This window comes from Amblyomma maculatum, chromosome 2, assembly GCF_055883805.1.
Source record: "Amblyomma maculatum isolate TAMU_Amacu chromosome 2, ASM5588380v1, whole genome shotgun sequence".
Lineage (NCBI taxonomy): Eukaryota > Metazoa > Arthropoda > Arachnida > Ixodida > Ixodidae > Amblyomma > Amblyomma maculatum.
The window spans coordinates 135,172,446-135,179,223 of NC_139345.1; positions in this window are offsets into that span (position 1 = coordinate 135,172,446).

Here is a 6,778-nt window from a genome sequence, read left to right on the forward strand (position 1 = left end):
CTGAACGCAGTAAGCTCATGGTGCTCATCCTGGTTAATGACATTAAACGTTTCTAAAGCTAAACAGATATCTTTCACTTGTCTTACAGATCGCATTTCAACCACTTACATGCTCAATGACAATGCTTTTGAACTAACAAACACTTACAAATACCTCGGCGTGCACCTTCAGTTTGATCTAACATGGCATCACCATATCGACCTCACCCTAGCTGCTGCTTACCGTTCACTTGGTCTTCTTAAATGTACTCTCAAACACGCTCCTATCCATGGTAAAAAACTTACTTATATCACTCTAATACGCCCTAAAATTGAAAATGTCGCGGCTATCTGGGACCCTGATCAAACCTATGTTATGACCAACATTGAATCCTTGCAGAACCGTGCTGCGCGTTTTATTCTTTCTGACTTCTTAGCTCTCACTAGCATCAGAGCATTAAAACAACGTGCTGAACAGGAAGACGTTTCATGTAGTCGTAAACACGCTCGGTTAATACTTTCCAGAAGCTTTATCACCATCCACTACTGCGCAGTGATTTGTTTCAGTCGCTTTATGTCATTTTTTCACGACCTGATCATGTCTTCAAAGTTAGACGCGCAAAGTGTCATTTATCATCTTATGCCGATTCATTCATACCTCGCACTATCATTGAATGGAATGACTTGTCATCGCACATCGCTAGAGAAACTAACATAAAAAGTTCCAAGAGCTACTTTGCTGTGACGGAAATGTGTAGGATATATTTTTCTGTTGTTTTTCTTTCCTCTATTGATGTTATATTTAATGTTTCCTATCGTAATTGTTGCTAATTGCATCGTGTTTTTTACAATTATATCCCCCCCCTATGTAATACCCTCCTTTGGAGTGCCTTTAGGGGTAACCGGAATAAATAAATAAATATAAAAACGACCATACAGACCCTTCGTTTTGTGTACTGGGTGGAAGGAAAAGTCTTCAAAGCACATTGTGCGCATGCGGTTAGCTGGTCACAACTTCGCAACCTCGAAAATGTTTTTGATGTCAGCGCACATCTACTAATGGGCAGCTTTATTACGCTCAGTTTTTCAAACTGACCATTTTAGAACCTGCGAACTTGGTATTTACCAGTGTGCCACTCATGAAGTGGAGAAAACGAAGAAAACGTGCAAAATCCGGACTTCACTATAACCAAGTTGCCTCCTGCAAGAAACAGGAATTTTTCATTGACACCTGACAGCTGTTGCTAATTTGTAGCCGTAAAATATTTTGGTGGGTTGTACTTGGGGGGGGGGGGCGCTTTTTATGCCGGCCAGTAGTGATGACATTAACCTTGGCATCCATAGCAATGTGATGGGATGTTAGTGTGCTGTGTAGTCACTTTTAAAGCAATGTCGTTAGTGTGCTGTGTAGTCGCTTTTAAAGCAATCTGCCGCATGACCCGACCCGGTAAAAGTAGGCCTAGTGAATGGCGCAGAGGCCTGTCTCCTTCAAGGACATCAGCAAGGGACTGTGGGCGGATTAGTGATTTCTGGTAGGGAAGAGCAAATGACCGTCCGTAACAACAGGAAGCTCGTGAACTGCATACCCGGTCTGGTGATATCAGCGATGGCAGTCAAGCATCTGATCAGCACACCAGAAGTAGTCCAAGGCGCCCTTCTCGCTGGATGAGGGGCAAGAAGAGGGGGCGAGGCCTAGAATGAACTTTCCGAGAGGGTATCCAAGGCTGCCTCAACGGAGGCGCACGAGGATGGTTCCAGCTCGATGGGGGATATTTTACTAGAAGCAGCGGAAGGCTTGGCTGGCATTATTGCATCGGTTTGGATGGTAGGCCTTGGCTGCCATCTTGAAGGCTGAGTTTGCAAAAAAGATGTCAACTTATCATTACAGGCAACCCACTGTTATGAGCCGCCTTTTCTAAGGAGTTGACTTCATCATTTCTTAGAATAGGTGAGTGTCCTGGTATCCAGAGCATCGACAGCTGGAAGCCTGCATCCTTCACTGAGTGAAAGCGAGCTCGAAGGAGCAGTACCGACAGCTGAGAGGAATGAGGGTCAACCTAAAGCTGAAAAGCAGGCCTATAGTCACACAGAACCACAAATGGTCCATGTGCAGCGATGGTCTCCAAAGACGTCATTCACCAGATGGAGACTGGTGAGTGCCTCGGTGGTAAAGCTGCCAGGGAACTTCAGCCTAGAGGAACGAAAACCATTCAACCCCGGGGCAACAAGGACAGCAGTCGCGTGACCAGAGGAGAACAGCACCAAGCCATCCACGATAAGAGGGCAGTCCTCATAATCCCTTCCAGGAAAGAAGCAGGAGCCTGGTTGATGACAGCGACAGGGGAGAGCCGCTTAGAAACTCCGTTGATGTTGGGAAGGACCTGATTTGCGGTACCAGTGCGTAGAGGTGGCAAAACAGAGCACCTGAAAGTGAGGAGGATGGTTTCCGCATTGGCCGTCAACACGTTCCCCGTCCGTGAGTGCGGGATAAAGCTAATGATTGCCAACATGGCAGTACAGCTAATCTGCAAGTGCTATATAAAAGATAAGAATGAATATTATTTACGTATTATTTACGTATTTTAAAGCGTTATTCGGCCCGATGGAGTCAAGCACAACTACGGAGTGAAGTACATCTCCACCCTGAATACAGGAGTCAGTTTTAATCCCTTATGCGGGATTTACGCCTAAAGGTTTCGTCAAGTTACCATATGCAGCAACTACATTCCAGCAGGCAGAGTCTTCGAATGCAAAAGTTTTTGGTTGCTTCATTCGTAAAGAAAAATAATTGCAGGAGTGCACTTAAACCTGGTTAAGAGCGGAAACGGCGAATGCCGCTTCTCAGTATTTATTTTCTTTAACTGCATTGTCGAGATCATGGTTTCTGTTGCCATCATCACTATCGCTGCTATTTTTATGTTAAACCACATTCGGCATCTTTTTAGTCGCTGTTATCATCATTGTCGTGGCTACTACGAATCTTGCGTAAGAGGAGACTTACAATCTGTTTCTAAAAAGCGAAGCGTGGCCTGATGGTGTGCACGCTCGATAGAGATCGGAGGGATAGTGGTTCGATTCCTGGATCAGACAGATATTTTTCTGAACTGCCATTTCTTACGAACATCTCCGCTGCCCATGAGCCTAGAAAACTTTCTGGTTTCATTTTGCTGCTGGAGCGGTTGATATAATGATTAGAAATATCTGAAATATAAATAACAGTTGGGAACACAATAGTACTAGCCAAGCATCAACGGTAGCAAGTTGCTTTTCCTGAAGGATTACAATCAAGCAGAATTCCTCATGAAATCCTCCTTCAAGATTAAAGTATGGCAAGAGCAAGCAAACAAGACATCTTGGAATCGCTCTTCAAACTTTCCGTGAGTTCATTCGTACTTTCAGTGCACAAAGCCACAGAGCGTATATACTAATTCTGTGACTATGTATCATCCACAATTCAATTTTTTTTTTATTGAACCGACGCCGATACTTGATTGTTCTAGACAGCTGCTGCTGCATTGAGTGTGCAGGCAGCTTTATACTGGGTGGGCAGAGGAGCAGAACACAGTCAGAGACAATCCTGCCTCTGATATATGTGGCTCTAATCGTTCTGCAAACAACTTTGTACTCGAAAAATTTATAACAGGTGCGCGATTTTTTATGTTAGTCTATTTTTATCCCCTGGTGTAAAGAAGGGTTTGTCGTAAAAATTAAATTGAAGTGTTATATCTTTATCGACAAAATGAACAAGCGAGCGACAATCCAAACTACTGCTTTCAGCAATAAATGAAACATTAATTTTTGATGAAAGAGAACGTCTACTGCTGTATTATCGCCCTCAGGACTGTAATTCCAGTAATTACACCAAGTGCTTTACAAAGTATTGTTACCGGGAAACGCGAGACCAAAGTGATGTGCTCACTGACAAAGACGACGATCAAGGAACGCAGGCACGACGAAGCGTTGAAAAGGAGAACGACGCTGAGAGAGCGGATTCTGCACGGCTACCGAAGTCTTGCGTCCAGTTCAGCCCATCGCAGTGCCGTCACATTAAGTACATCCCCGTAACAGTATTTAATACGTTACGTTAAACTACATACCTCGAGGACATTACATTTGGCTCCCTCATGACCTTTACAGTTCTCTCCGATGTGTTTAGGAAAAAACAATTATAAAATGTTTTGCACTAAATTAACACTAAAAAAGTATGCTAATTTGATAATTATTGCTTACGTTTGCTCAAAACAGCTCTTCGGGGTCTTCAGAATGCCACACTTGTCTTTTATTTACTTTCTATTGCCCCCGCCACCGGCAGATCGTGATAATGCCAGCCAGTTTGAAAAGATCGGTTTATTCGGTCAACCGTTGCGTTCTTTGAAGGGTTCAAGCTGTATCACAGAAGCCTATCGAATATTTTTCGATTGTGCTCGACAAATTTAAAAGGTTGAATAGCACTTGAAGCATGTTTTACGAAAAAGCGACAGGCATGAGCATCAGCATGCCGACCATAATAATCAGTGCCTGAGTTGACTTTTTGGGAATGAACAATGGCGCAAATCTCTCACTGTGCGAAACAGTGGAGCGCAAGAGCGCTCCCCGTTTGTATGAAATCTTTATTTTTGTTTAGAAGGAAGCGGCATAACGCTAAACGCAACACTAGACCAACGCGTTCGAACTTTACAGCGCACGAGTGCAGTGGAGAGCGGTTATTTTCTAACGTATAGAAACAGCGGTCGCCGACACTCCGCCCCATGTTACTACTCATAGCCTAAATCAGCAGAGATAACAGCAGAAACAATGAAGAGACCACACCAATGACGTTTCGTGGCATAATTGCAACGACTAAGTTTGATCGGCCTATAGTGTGCTGAAAGACCATGTACATTTCAATATTGGTACAACGCCACCAGGTGCACTCACACCCCTAAACAAGGGCAAATGGTCTAGCAGGTTCGTTTTGCTTATAGGCAAAACGAATTGCCTGTTTCTTCAATACTCATCAATCTTTTTTGCTGAAGAATGAAGAGGCATAACATTTAATTTAAGAAGAACGTAGTTGTTATTGAGCGCGTTATATTTTCTACCTTCTCTCCAGCATCTTGGTGCTGTATTTGTCTGGAAAGCAATAAAATTTGCGCAAACCGTAGCCCTACTCAACTTTCTGTAATATATGAGGCGTAATCATTACCCTTTCCAGCCCTGTGCGCAGCCAGATGATTTTGAGCACTTGTGTGTCGTTTCGCAAGCACACTGCGAACATGGAATATGAAAACGTGGACGCATGCCGTTCTTTACGTATATCTACGAGGAAACAGTTGAATCTGTATTATGGTTTTCTCTCAAGCCACGCCATATAGGTAGTGATCTCCTTCAGGTGGGGTCGGAGAACATGCTTGATCGGCTCGAAACGTTCAAAATTAATTTGCCCCAGGTCCGAAAGGCGACAGCTAGTGCGAGAAATGGTTGAACCAGCTTGGCGGTAGGTGACGACGAGCGCGATTTTCAAGCCGTCAAAAGGAATGATGTATAGTATTTGAGAATGGTTTGCGAAGAAACGGTGAGCTCCTTTGAAGCTAGAGTCAGCAATGTGTTTGCAAATGTTGCTTGGAACCACATTCCTCCCGACACTGAGCTAAGAAATCTCATCGCTTTCAATACCACATCGGTAGGCTACTTACATTGTGAAGTTAGACAGGCACAAATTAGAGAGAGAGAGAGAGAGATATTTTAATGGGAACAGGAGATGTCTGCCTGGTGGTAAGCCCAGCATGCTACTCCTGATGAGGGTTGAGGGATGAGGGTGACAGAGTGTGAGAGGGGAAGGGGAAATAAATGAGAAAAAAAAAAGAATCGATGTCGCACACTTTCACATGCACATAATCACACACAGATAAGTTTTAAAGGGTATTAATCAACCCTGTGTCCTTCAGAAAAGTTAGTAAGGCCTTGGTAGCTCGCGCAGCAGACAATCCGTCGCACCAAGGAAACAGGACATGTTCAAGGCGCAAGGTTGTGTCTTTAGGTAAGCTTAAATTATTGCGCAGTGTCCTGCGATGTGCAGTAAACCATTGACAGGAGGTTACCAAATGTTCAAAAGTTTCACATACATCACATGTAGAGCACAGAGGCCTGCTCGCTATGCCTATTTTATGTAGGAAGTAGTTTGTGTATGACACATTCAAGCGGATTCAGTGTAGACAGTTTCGATGCCACCTGTTCAAATTGTGAGGAATTCGAAAGATGCAAATGGGATCTATTCCGTGTAGCGGTCGATATTGATGGTTCGGGTCAAACCACAGAGAGCGTTGTAATCGCCATGATTCAGTTGCTACAAGTCTTGCTGCATCTCTTCGTGAGAATGGTACTGAAATTGTCCTTGTCGAATATTTTAGTTCTTTTGCAGCGGCGTCGGCGAAGTCGTTGCCCGCGATGCCGCAGTGAGCAGGTAACCACTGTAGCACAATGCTGTGACTCAGGTCATAGGCCTCTGTATGTAGCTTATTTATGTCAATGACGAGCCCTTCCTGAATTCTTGATGATTTAGGCAATTGTAGTGCAGCGCGACAATCGCTGAAGATAACCCATGTTGCAGGGTGTTGTTGTAGAATATATATAATTGCTTCTCTCAGAGCTATTAACTCAGTAGCCACAGCTGAAGTGCGATGACTGAGTGTTGCCGAGATTGTGGTGTGCATTGATGGTATCCACACGCCGATGGATGATCCTGGCACAAATTAGAGGATAGCAATTAGGCGACTGATAAAGTTTATATAGGCAAACGAGGATTGAATGAAGAGCCACTA